This window comes from Chiloscyllium plagiosum, unplaced genomic scaffold, assembly GCF_037043375.1.
Source record: "Chiloscyllium plagiosum isolate Xiang-an unplaced genomic scaffold, Cpla_swu_hap1 HiC_scaffold_7, whole genome shotgun sequence".
Lineage (NCBI taxonomy): Eukaryota > Metazoa > Chordata > Chondrichthyes > Orectolobiformes > Hemiscylliidae > Chiloscyllium > Chiloscyllium plagiosum.
In genome coordinates this window covers 97,642,656-97,655,863 of record NW_028270145.1, presented here as the reverse complement: position 1 = coordinate 97,655,863, position 13,208 = coordinate 97,642,656, and the positions used below count along the sequence as shown (strand labels likewise).

The 13,208-nt window shown below is 43.1% G+C and overlaps 2 long non-coding RNA genes across 2 annotated transcripts in view; both read left to right on the top strand.

Annotated features, from left to right (window-relative positions):
* Positions 1-13,208, top strand: part of LOC148149670 (uncharacterized) — a 44,017-nt gene that overhangs the window by 17,874 nt on the left and 12,935 nt on the right. The window lies entirely within an intron of this gene.
* On the top strand, positions 183-3,482 carry LOC148149671 (uncharacterized). Its single transcript, XR_015757552.1, has 3 exons — positions 183-323; positions 447-520; positions 3,328-3,482. It is a non-coding gene; the product is annotated as an uncharacterized LOC148149671 (long non-coding RNA).

Below are 13,208 nucleotides of genomic sequence, written 5' to 3'. Positions count from 1 at the left end.
TTTGCACATCGTCGATGTGTAATTATCAATTGCTTTGGATTAGTGCTCAAGCTCATCACCTCCTGTAATATTAAACTCTGCAAAGGAGGCAGATCTGAATTTAATCACTTGTGTTTGCTGCTTTATGCCAATGAGAAGTGACATGATACCAGGTTATAATCCAACAGGTTTATTTGAAATCATGAGTTTTCGGAGTGCTGTTCCTTCATCAGGTGTGACTTCTGACTTTGTCCACCCCAGTACAACAGCAGCATGCCCACATCATTACCTCAGTGAGGCGACAGTAATACAAAGTCAGACAATAAAGAACCTGGGATTAAAAGGTAAGGAACTATGGTTGCTGGAGAAACTCAGCAGGTCTGGCAGCATTGTGAAGAGAAAGCAAAGTTAACATTCTGAAGAAGGGTCACTGGACCTGAAACATTTTTCCCGTTTTCTCTCCACAGATGCTGCCAGATCTGCTGAGAACCTGGGAATGATCTCTTTAGAATGGAGAGTGTTAAGGCGACATTCTATAGAGGTATTCAATTTATGAAGGGTTAAACTGTATAGAGAAAGTAGAAAGTAACCTGCACGACGGACAATGAAGGAAGAAGAAAGGAAAATTCATACTTTTTTCGTACTTTTCAAATTTCAATATGTTTTACAACCAATTGTAACTTTGCAGAGTAGTTACTGCTGTAATGTAAGGTTGCAACAAAATGTATAAGTCAACAAAGGGGAGAGATTTAGCATAATCATTTGAAGGAAGATAGGGAGGTTGTTTTTAAGTAGTGAGTTTTTAGGATTTGGTAAACACTGGAATCCAAAGGCCAATGGAAGCAGATTTACTGGCAACTTTCAAACAGAAGTCATGGCAGATGGAGTTTAATTCAGATTAATGCGAGGTGCTGCATTTTGGGAAAGCAAATCTTAGCAGGACTTATACACTTAATGGTAAGGTCCTAGGGAGTGTTGCTGAACAAAGAGACCTTGGAGTGCAGGTTCATAGCTCCTTGAAAGTGGAGTCGCAGGTAGATAGGATAGTGAAGACGGCGTTTGGTATGCTTTCCTTTATTGGTCAGAGTATTGAGTATAGGAGTTGGGAGGTCATGTTGCGGCTGTACAGGACATTGGTTAGGCCACTGTTGGAATATTGCGTGCAATTCTGGTCTCCTTCCTATCGGAAAGATGTTGTGAAACCTGAGAGGGTTCAGAAAAGATTTACAAGGATGTTGCCAGGGTTGGAGGATCTGAGCTACAGAGAGAGGCTGAACAGGCTGGGGCTGTTTTCCCTGGAGCGTCAGAGGCTGAGGGGTGATCTTATAGAGGTTTACAAAATTATGAGGGGCATGGTTACGATAGATAGGCAAAGTCTTTTCCCTGGGATCGGGAAGTCCAGAACTAGAGGGCATAGGTTTAGGGAGAGAGGGGAAAGATATAAAAGAGACCTAAGGGGCAACCTTTTCACGCAGAGGGTGGTACGTGTATGGAATGAGCTACCAGAGGATGTGGTGGAGGCTGGTACAATTGCAACATTTAAGAGGCATTTGGATGGGTATATGAATAGGAAGGGTTTAGAGGGATATGGGCCGCGTGCTGGCAGGTGGGACAAGATTGGGTTGGGATATCTGGTCGGCATGGACGGATTGAACCGAAGGCTCTGTTTCCATGCTGTACATCTCTATGACTCTATGACTCTATTCTTAGACAATACCTTCTAAACCAATGACCATTTCCATCTAGAAGGGCAAGGGCAACATCACCTGCAAGTTCCACTTCAAGCTATTCACCATCCTGACTTGGAAATAAAATGTCATTCCTTCTCTGTCACTGGGTCAAAATCGTGGAATTCTCTCCCTATCAGTGATGTGGGTCAGCATCAAGCGTTCAAGAAGGTAGCTTAACATCACCTTCTCAAGGACAAGTAGGAATGGGCAATGAACACTGACCAGCCAGCAATGTCCCTGTCCCACAAATAATTGAAGAAAAAAGCTCAGGGAAGGATACAGGCCACAGGTCGGTACGGATGGATATAGAGTTGTGGGGAGCTGGTGTCTGGCTGGCACAGAGTGTCAGAAGCAGAGGCAAGACCTGATTATCAGTGAGCATATTCTCACTGCTTTTTCATACTGAGTCTAAGTTCCCCCACTGCACACACTTCCAGCAAGATCTCTGGCTTACCACTGTCACTATTCCATACAGCACCTTCCCTCAGTGCCTCGCACGTACCCCAGCCCTTGAAACTATGAAGCCTTCCTGCCTTCTGCACTTATATAGAATGTAGAACATAGAACATGGAACATTTCAGTGCCCGTCAGCCCTCAATATTGTGCTAACCTGTAAAAATCTGAAGCTCTTCCATTTTCGTCCATATGTCTATCCAATGACCATTTAAATGCCCTTAAAATTGGCAAGTCCACTACTGTTGTAGGCAGTGTGTTCCATGCCCCTACTACTTTCTGAGTAAAGAAATTACCTCTGGCATCTGTCTTATATCTATCGCCCCTCAATTTAAAGCTATGCCCCCATGTGCTAGCTATCACAATCCGAGGAAAAAGAATCTCACTGTACACCCTATCTAACCCTCTGATTATCTTATAGGTCTCAATTAAGTCACCTCTCAACCTTCTTCTCTCTAACGAAAACAACCTCAAGTCCCTCAGCCTTTTCTCATAAGACCTTCCCTCCTTATCAGGCAACATTCTAGTAAACCTCCTATGCATCCTTTCCAAAGCTTCCACATCCTCCCTATAATGCAGTGACCAAAACTGTATGCAATGTTCAAAGTGCAGCTGCTCCAGAGTTTTGTACAGCTGCAGCAAGATCTCTACCAATAAAAGCTAACACACCATATGCCTTCTTAACAACTCTATCAACCTGGATTGCAACTTTCAGGGATCTATGTTCATGGACACCGAGATCTCTCTGCTCATCTACACTACTAAGAACCTTACCATTAGTCCAGTACTCTGCATTTCTGTTACTCTTCCAAAGTAAATCACCTCACACCTTTCCACATTAATCTCCATTTGCCACCTCTCTGCCCAGCTCTACAGCTTATCTTTGTCCCTCTGTAACCTACAACATCTTCGGCACTATCCACAATTCCACTGATCTTAGTGTCATCTGCAAATTTACTAATCCATCCTTCTACGTCCTCAGCTAGGTCATTTATAAAAAAGACAAACAGCAATGGACCCGAAACAGATCCTTGTGGTACAGCATTCCCTACTCACTCCTACTCACTCTCTCAGGCCACCTTACCATCTTTCCTGTACCTGCACCAACACCAACTGTTGGGTCAGCCACTTTCATCTCACTCAATCAAGCCCTTTTCCATTGCAGGAGGAAAGGCCCACATTAGGACTGAGAGTGCCAAGACGAGTGGGGTTGGCCAACTATGAGGAGAGAATCCGTGAGCTTGCGGAAGAGGACTGTGAATGTTGGTGCAGAGATCCCAAGATTGCCATGCCCTGGAACCAACTAATATTCAATGTACAATGCAGTGTTGCTAGCCCATTGCCCCCATAGTGGACCTGTTCTTAAGATACTCAAACTTCCACCCTTATTGCACAACTGACTCCCTCTTTCCGCTTCTGCAGGCACCAATGACTGCCACAAAGCCTCTGCCATCATCATTATCATCTCCTCATCCAGCTTTAGAATTAAGCTACAGATCCCTCAGTAGCAAGATTGTCTGGTTCACCTTCCACCACTCAGACACTGACAACACAGTGTGTCCTTTATCTACATTCTCCTTGGTTGCACAATCTGGTGAGCACATCACTGCAGCTGGTTGAAGGAGAAATGCCCCACGGTCACTGACACCAGAATCCAGGCACCTATTCAGTCCCAGGTAGAAGTGGACCCAATGGTGTAGGCCATAAATAACTCAACACCAATGCTCAAATGGATTTGAGAGCAGTTGGCAGGTTGTGGTGAGATAGATGGTGAACTGGATCAAAGGTAGGACAGTGACACTGAAAGTCACCAGAATTGTCCTGTCTCCAGTGAATGTGTGTCTGGCTGTCTCCATGGGCAGGTGTCCACTGCATTAGAAGTCAAGATCTACTCAATCATTTAGTAGCAGCTAGAGATGCTTGCAGACCTGCACTCCATCAGTTTATCCATTGTTCCTCAGCATCTGCAGCAAGGTGAGAGTGGGACCAGGGACTCCAATCTCTCACTAGGTGCTTCTTCCTCTCAAGCTCTAAATGCAGACAATTTTTACTATCTTGTGTGGATTACTGCTCCCTTCGTGGATAGCCTAGCTTTAATTTTAAGATGATGGCTCTTAATTCTACATTTGCACACCAGAGGAAATAGTTTATTTTAATAATCCTCTCAAATCTTTTAATTATCTTAATATACTTGAAAATTATCTTCAATTATTTCACTTGTTAGTCATCTATGCTTAAAGGAATACAAATCCTAGACAAGCCCTTCATAAGTTAATCCTTTTATGGGTTAAGTGCAGCCCAGAAAGCCTCGGAAGGTAAAACAGGTGAAGGGGGAATGTGTGTCTAACCAGCTTTGAACGCAGAAGAAGTCCATAGTGTAAAAGGGATCCCAGTTTTTGTAGTTTGACATATCACTGAAATCTGATCATCAACCCTCAGGTTTATGTGAACAAAGATGGTGCCCCAAGGTCGTCACATTAACCGAAGTTATTAACAGGCTTCTAACAGGGCTCATTTGCAAAGAGCGGTGATGGTGGAGAATTGGCTACAAGGACAGGTATGTAAACCTTGGAATCCACGTTCAAGAATCTGCACATCGGAGACAGAGGCACTGTATTGGGACATCTATGGGAAGCAGCAACTGTGAAGAGAAATCATCTTCAGGATTCTGTCTGCTCTCTTTAAATGGAAAGGGGCCTGGAAAAGCCTCTCAAAAAAAAGGACTGTTCCACTTTTGCCTGGATGGGAAATATACTCTGCAAGATAACCAGTTGGTGATCAAAGAAAGATAACTTTCAATTTTACAACTTTAAATATTAATATCAAAAGTGACAATTCTGAAGTTCTGAAATCATATCATGAGCTATCAGCACTCCAAATTGATTGCCTCAAGAGCATGAACATTCAGTGTGGATTCATAGTTGGGCAGAGTTGAGAGTGTGGTGCTGGAAAAGCACAGCAGGTCAGGCAGCATCTGAGGAGCAGGAGAATCCATGTTTCAGGCAAAAGTCCTTCATCAGGATAAAAGGCTTATGCCCGAAACATCAATTCTCCTGTTCCTTGGATGCTACCTGACCTGCTGTGCTTTTCCAGCATTTGATGAAGGGCTCTTGTCCGAAACATCAATTCTCCTGCTCTTCAGATGCTGCCTGACCTGCTGTGCTTTTCCAGTACTGCACTCTCGACTCTGATCTCCAGTATCTGCAGTCCTCACTTTCTTCTTTTTCATAGTTGGGCAGTTGCTCAAAATGCTCTTTCTAGTTTTGTCACATGTTATTGTCATCCCTATGTCTGCAGTCTGTGAGTGAGGAGCATTTTGTCCATTTGATCTTCATCTAATAGTGAAAAAGCTTAGCATATGGTGGCATCTTTTTGAATTTTTCCTCTCACTAAATGTCTTTATCTTCCAGTAAGTGCCTTTGAGTATTAGCCTGTGAACTATTAGGATGCTTCCTTGTTGAGTCTGTGATTTTGGGTTGTTCTGCTAGACAATAAAAGCTGCCTTTTATTGCCAGGAGATTGCATATTCCTACAACGTTCTAGCACTAATCGTGCAGCAAATCCAACCAATCCCAGAAATGACATTGCTTAAACCTGTTGGCTGGATGCAGAAGTATAGTACTGTTGATGTTATTATATTTTTCTTTATTGAAATTGAGTTGGGCTGTGAAGTTCTTTCAGATTGGTCATGAGCTTTTCTTGGAATTTCAGTCTTTCATAGACCTACCATAGGGCCAAGGCATTAATTTTCTTCCTGTTGAGTGTTTGTACCTTATTATGTCTTGTTGAATGGTCAGTGTTCATCATCGATTGAACAACTTGATGATCTATCCAGCAGGTATCAGTCCCCCACAAGAGTTGAGGGGTACAGACTTAGACCTTTGATAAAAGCAATGCTGTGATTCAGAAGTATTGATGCTATAATCTAAGAAACCTCCATTATGGCTTTGGCAAGAGGAGGCCATTTATTATAAGGAGGCCATGCTGAGCACACTTTGTCGACTGGAAGACAGTATTGACATTGACTTTTCCAACCCAGATTTTCCAAATATTTCCACTTCAGACATCACAGTCATGGCAAGCTTGGTTTTGAAGTCCCCTTGAAGAATAATCACATCTTGTGATGAGATGCAGTGAGAACTTTATCATGGCCGGATTAGAACATAGCCTAATGACTTAATCAGGGTTAAGGATCAAGGCATAAGCACTAATTAGGATGGTATTGTATAAAGATTATTCATGGGATGGGCTTTGCTGGCGGATCCAACGTTTATTGTCCACCCTTAGTTGGCATTCAGTAGGTGGTGGTTAGCTACCTTCTTGTATTGCTGCAGTCCATTTGGTGATAATGATTATGTCAGAGCTATAGGTAAAATATCATTGGGCTTTCGTTTATGTAACTGGAGAGCTCTGGCAGTGCATTCAAGATTATATTCTGATGGTAAATCAAATGCCACGGATAAGAGTTGCAGTCAGCTTTTCCCTTTCCAGGAAAAAGTGTACCTTCTTGCTTAATCCATTAACTATCTCTCCCCAGGAAGCCAGGTCTCACTGAGAGTGAATGTTAATATCCTATGATAGAATCCATGGCTGAAAGATCACTACTGGGAGAGCTACAATAAGCATTGTAATGAAAAGTAACAAAGCCCATGGCCTCAAAGGTATTCAAGCTGTTAGTTCCAGAGAAGACAGACTTCTGCTCAAATTAACAGTCCATGGACTCATGATATGGATTGGGAAGGAGAAAGTGTCTCTGCCTGTTCCTGATTTCAGAACTGTGACCATTGTAACTCTCTTCAAGAAAAGAGATAAATCAGCCTGTGAAAACTATCAGGGTACAATGTTAGAACAGTAATATAACCCACAATACATGTATAATTTATACTCTGTCATCCAGGTAAATATGGAGTGTAGACTATGATTGAACACTCCATGGCACTAATCACGCAGCAAATGGAATCAAAAAGGATCCCATGGATCTCTCAGCACTTCCCTTCACACTTCACAAAGGCTTGCAATTCTCCACTTTTCCTGATCTGACCTAAAAACTTTCAGGAGCTGTTGTGTCATGGGTCTGTCTCAATAACTCTCCCTGGTCTTGCTGACCCTTCCCTGGGAAGCTGCACTCCAGTGCTTACCTTCAGGCCAAACTCCAGCTTTTATTTTTACAAATAACTAGATTCACCAAATCATACTACCCTTGGGTTTTCTTCTGAGCTCTAATCTTGTTCAGTTCTGTTAAGCAAATATAGCTGGTCAGCTTTTTAACCCCAACTCTCAGTTTAACTAAACTATTAATGGCATATATTTTCTTCTGAGATCCAACAAATCCCAGGACATTTCCAGAGAATGACTCCAAAACTGAGAGATCAAATAAACCTTAGAGATTATGCCTGAATTCTAACAGCACAAAGATATTCTCCTGATCTTGAGGCAACTTCATGAGCCCCTCTCATGTAGTTCAGTTGCCTTTCCAACATCCAAAAGTAGCATTGCCTCACATGGAGTACGTATTTCTCTTTCTCTCTCCTTCACTGTCTCTCTCTCTCTCTCTCTCTCTGTCTCTCACACACAGTTTCGGTTTCACTGTCTGTCCCCTTCAGTGACCTTTGAACTGTTCTGAATGAAAGCAAAACATTGCACTGGCCTCACCTTATTTCGAGGCAAAATTGCATGTAACGTATACTTTAGAACAACCAAACGTAACATTCCCTTGGAACTAAGTGTACCCTAAACATTACATGTGATATACCCCTTACTATTTACAATCTATCTGAAAGGGGTTATTTATCTTATCTAAAATCAACTGCCCCTGTTATCAGTAATTACCATCTAGATGTAAAATGTTTTACATCATCACCTATGTAAAATTAACCTACTCATAGTAATACAGTATGGAAACAAACCCTTTGGTCCAATTAATCCACGCTAATCATGTTCCCAAACTAGTCCCACTTGCCTGCATTTGGTCCATCTCCTTCAAAGCTTCTCTATTCATGCACTTATCCAAATGTATTTTAAATGTTGTAACTGTACTTGCATCTACCACTTCCTCTGGCAGCTCATTCCATCCACAAAACAATCCCTGTATAAAAGGTTGCCCTCATGTTCTTTTTAAAACTTTCTCCTCTCACCTTAAAAATATACCCCCTAGTTTTGAATTCCCTCACTTCTTCACCTTACCTATGTACCTCACGATTTTATAACTTCTATAAGGCCACCCCTCAACCTCCTATGATCTCGTGAAAAATAGTCCCAGCCTATTTTTATAACTCAAGCCCTCCATTCCTGGCAACATCCCAGTAAATCTTTTCTGAACCCTCTCAAATTTAATAATACCTATACAGGTTCCATAGTTTGTGGATGACTGCAGGATTGTTGACCCCTCTGCATCAAACGTTCAAGCTATTCTCAATCTCTTCAATTCTGCATACAAGGAACATGACCGATTCCTGAAAATTGCCAAAACCTGACCAGTCAAATCTTTCACGTCCCATGTTATTTTTGATTCATTCCCACGATCTGAGCTTTTCTGGTTAGGTCAACACTTAATACCCTTGCAATGGTCATAGCCGCCACCTTCTTGAATTGCTGCAGTGCATGGGGTTTTGGTTTATCTACAGTGTCATTAGAAAAAGATTTCCAGTATTTTGATTCAGCAACCCTAACCTGATATACTATTTTCTTCTTCAACATTCCACCATTATTTTTTGAATTGTTATGGTAAGAAGAAATTAGTTGTAAAACTCACCACAATCTGGCTCTTGGCCATGGGAGAAGTTGATTTTAAGTAAATGAATAAACCCTTTGATAAAATGGAAGAAAGTGAGGACTGCAGATGCTGGAGATCAGAATGTGGTGCTGGAAAAGCAGAGCTGGTTAGGCAGCATCCGAGGAGCAGGAGAGTCGTGTTTTGAGGGTAAGCCCTTCATCAGGAATGAAGAACCTATATTCGAAACCGCGACTCTGTCAGTTGTGCTTTTCCAGCACCATATGTTTTGATTCTGGGCCCTTTGATAAAATGATGAAAATACTTTGAAGATTGTTCAGTTGAAGTTAGCTTGACTGAGGCATAATAAATGCATCTCAATCATTTGATGTGTAATGGAAATGTGATTTTATATATCTTCCTTAATGCCTATCTGATTAAGAGCACTGCGTGCTGGTTATAAAACAACGTTTTACATGCCATGTGCAAAAATACAGTAAAGTTTATTTCAAGATAATGACTTTTAAATTCCAAAAGCCAAGAGCAATAAAACATCTAATTGCTGAATCTTGTTAGGATAACTGTGTATTTATGGCATAACTAACCAGATTTTGGCAACAATATTAAATCATAACAGATGCTTAATTTTCAATGCTAATTAAAGCAGCTTCATGTTTGTCTTTGATGTATTATCATTTTTTTGTGGAAAACACCAGTGTGTGTGATAGATGGGTAACCATATGTCAATCATTAATTTCTTAAATAGGTTATATGTTGGAATCTAATTTATTAATGACAGCACACATATGAAATATATTAAAATAGAAACTAGAATTCTGAATGCATTAAGGGCTCTTGTGGCACAGTGATAGCATCTCCTAGCACCTTTGGGCTAGGAGGCCTGTGCTCCAGACACGTTTGATAACATCTCTAACAGATTGATTAGAAACTAAAAGCAATTCTAAATTTAGATTTAAATGCCATATTTACCTAGCATGCCCTCCTATTAAAAAGGCTCTTGTGGAACATTGGAAATTGTGGAGCAGGAATGTTTTGAATGCCAAAGGTTCACATCCTGCCACCAAAGTTGGCCGGGAATGTAACATCATGGAATATTAATTGGCTAGGGAAAAGGCAAGAATGTGCAGTCAATGATTATTAGATCTCACAAAATGGCAGAGCAAACTCAATGGGCTGAATGATTTACTATAGCTCCTATGTTTATCGTCTAAATTCTTATAAATGATAAGAATGCAATGGAGATCAAAATTGCTGTGACCACATTTGGGTTATGTATTACTTTCTGCGGGAAAGGGGGTTTCAATTGTGAGTGATGTGAGGCCATTCAAAAGCCACCACTATCACACAGATATTCATCCACTAAAACTGAAACAGCACTAGCAGCCAGCAGTCAAAAACACTCCTGACCTTATCATATAAGATAACAAAGGAATCCCACTCATGCCTGGAAAGATGGAGTCTAGTTGATAAAGTTGCAATCACTTGCCAGTGGCCTATAGTCTGCACATGGTGCCCACTTCACACCTCAGTCCACGGCCTTTCAGGTAGTGCCAAGGATGGGTGAGCTCTGTATGTTCAATGCTGGAGCTGCAGAAAGGCAGAGACTTTCACACACAGCTGATAGTAAAAAGTGAGTTTGTTTTTATTCATTCATGGGATGTGGACATCACTGGCCAGGCCAACATTTATTGCCCATCCCTAATTGCCAGAGGGCAGTTAAGAGTCAACCACATTCCTGTGGGTCTGGAGTCACATGTAGGCCAGACCAGGTGAGGATGGCAGTTTTCCTACCAAAAGGAGATTAGTGAACCAGATGGGTTTTTAGATTAGATTCCATACAGTATGGAAACAGTCCATACCGACCCTCTGAAGAGTAACCCACCCAGACCCATTCCCCATATTCACCCCTGACTATGGGCAATTTAGCATGACCAATTCACTTAACCTACACATCTTTGGACTGTGGGAGTAAACCAGAGCACCCGGAGGAAACCCACGCAAACACAGGGAGAATGTACAAATTCCAAACAGTCAGCCACCCAAGGCAGGAAACGAACCTGGGTCCCTGATACTGTGAGGCAGCAGTGTTAACCACTGAGCCACCATGGCCACCTATCAACAATGGGCCAATAATCATCAATGGATTCATAGTCATCATTAGACCCTTCATTCCAGATTTTTGTTGAATTCAAATTTCACTATCTACAGTGTCAGGATTCAAACCCACATCCCCAGCATGTGACCTGGGTCTCTGGATTAACAATCCAGGGATAATAACACTAGGTCATTGCCTCCCTGATAAAATTTAGAAATGGAATAACATATTTAGAGTCATTTGTCACTGTTCCGCCTATTCTCCCTCAGAAAGTCTTTGTTTCCCTTTCTCTCGCTTTACATCTTAGTGCTGTTCTGGGCTGCCCTACAGTAGATTCCCCCTGTGTCAGTTTAAACCTGCCCTCATTAACCTGCCTGCTCCTCCTTCATTGCTTGTGCATTTGTGTAAGGTCCCTAATCGCTCATTCCTAAAGATTCTCTCTCCTGCATGGGGCAGAGTAGGTACCTGGTCTCCGACAGTCCACTGAGTGTCCCTGGCCTGGGACATTTCTCTTGACTGTTTCTCTCGTGACAGTAGAGTGCCCGCCAGCAGGTGCCCCAACTCTAATCTAGATAAAATACCCACCGAGGTGCTAGTATTGAGCTGCTGGACAGTACAGGAGGCAGCCTTATTTGTTCATCTTCTGAGAGGTTTGTGTTGTCTTCCTCAGAAATGGGGGAGGGAATGTTTTATGGGCTGTCCTTTGCCCACGGAGACTGTGAACTTCGCACTCGTACCTGCAGGAGGTGAAAGAGAGAAAGTAGTAGAAAGAGAGAAAGGGTAGAAATTGTGATAATGCTACCTTCACAGTGGGAGTAATGGGAAAGCAGTACAACAACAAACAGTGCTTCTCACACGGTTGCCAGGACATGGTGGTTTCGGGATTTCCACAGGAGTAGTCCAGGTCTTCGCCAGCAAAGGCGAAAAACCTCTCCTCATACTGGGATGACATGAATATCTGAGTAGATAGAGTATGGTGCTGGAAAAAGCACAGCAGATCAGGCAGCATCTGAGGAGCAGGAAAGTCAACATTACATCAGGGTCCTGCCTGAAATGTCAATTCTCCTGCTCCTCAGATGCTGCCTGACCTGCTGTGCTTTTTCCAGCACCGCACTCTATCTACTCTGACTCTCCAGCATCTGCAGTCCTCACTATCTCTTGAGATAAATATCTTGGTAAAAGTGAAGACTGCAAATGCTGGAAATTAGAGTTGAGAGTGTGGTGCTGGAAAAGCATGGCAAGTCAGGCAGCATCCGAGGAGCAGGAGAGTCGACGGTTTGGGCAAAAGCCCTTCATCAGGAATGAGGCTGTGAACCAAGGGGGTGCTGAGATAAATGGTGGGGGAGGGGGGGGGGGGGAGGTGGTGGAGCTAGGGGGAAGGTAGATGAGAGTTCAATAGGCAGATGGAGCTGGGGGTAATGGGAATAGGTTGGAGAGGAGGATGAGGTGGATATGTAGGAAGGAAGATGGACAAGTAGGACAGGTCATGAGGGCGGTGCCAAGATGGAAGTTTAGAATTGGAATAAGGTGGGGGGAGGGGAAATGATGAAACTGGTGAAATCCACATTGATGCCGTGGGGTTGGAGGGATCCGAGGCGGAAGATGAGGCGAACATCCTCCAGGCATTGAGTGGTTAGGGTTTGGCGATAGAGGAGGCCCAGAACGTGCATGTCCTTGGCGGAGTGGGAGGGGGAGTTGAAATGTTCTACCATGGGGCAATGGGGTTTGTTGGTGCGGGTGTCCTGGAGGTGTTCTCTGAAGGGCTCTGCAAGTAGGAGACCGCAATGGATACAGTAAATGACATGCGTGGAACTGCAGGTAAAAGTGCACCTACAAACAGACCCCACCACCAGAGATATATTTCCCTCCCCATCTATATCCGCTTTTCATAAAGACCATTCCATCCGCGACTCCCTTGCCAAGTCCATGCCGCCCACCAACCCACCCTCCTCTCCCGCCACTGCAGGAATTGCAAACCCAGCGCACACACCTCTCCCCCTTGTCTCCGTCCAAGGCCACAAAGGGGTCTTCCGCATCCATCAGAGTTGTACCTGCACTTCTACACATCTCATTTACGATGTGGTCTTCTCTACAGTGGGGAGACAGGATGCCTATTTGCAGAATGCTTTAGAGAACATCTCCATTCACCTGCACCAACCAATCCCAACACCCTGTGGCTGAACACTTCAACTCCCCCTCCTACTTGGCCAAGGACATGCAG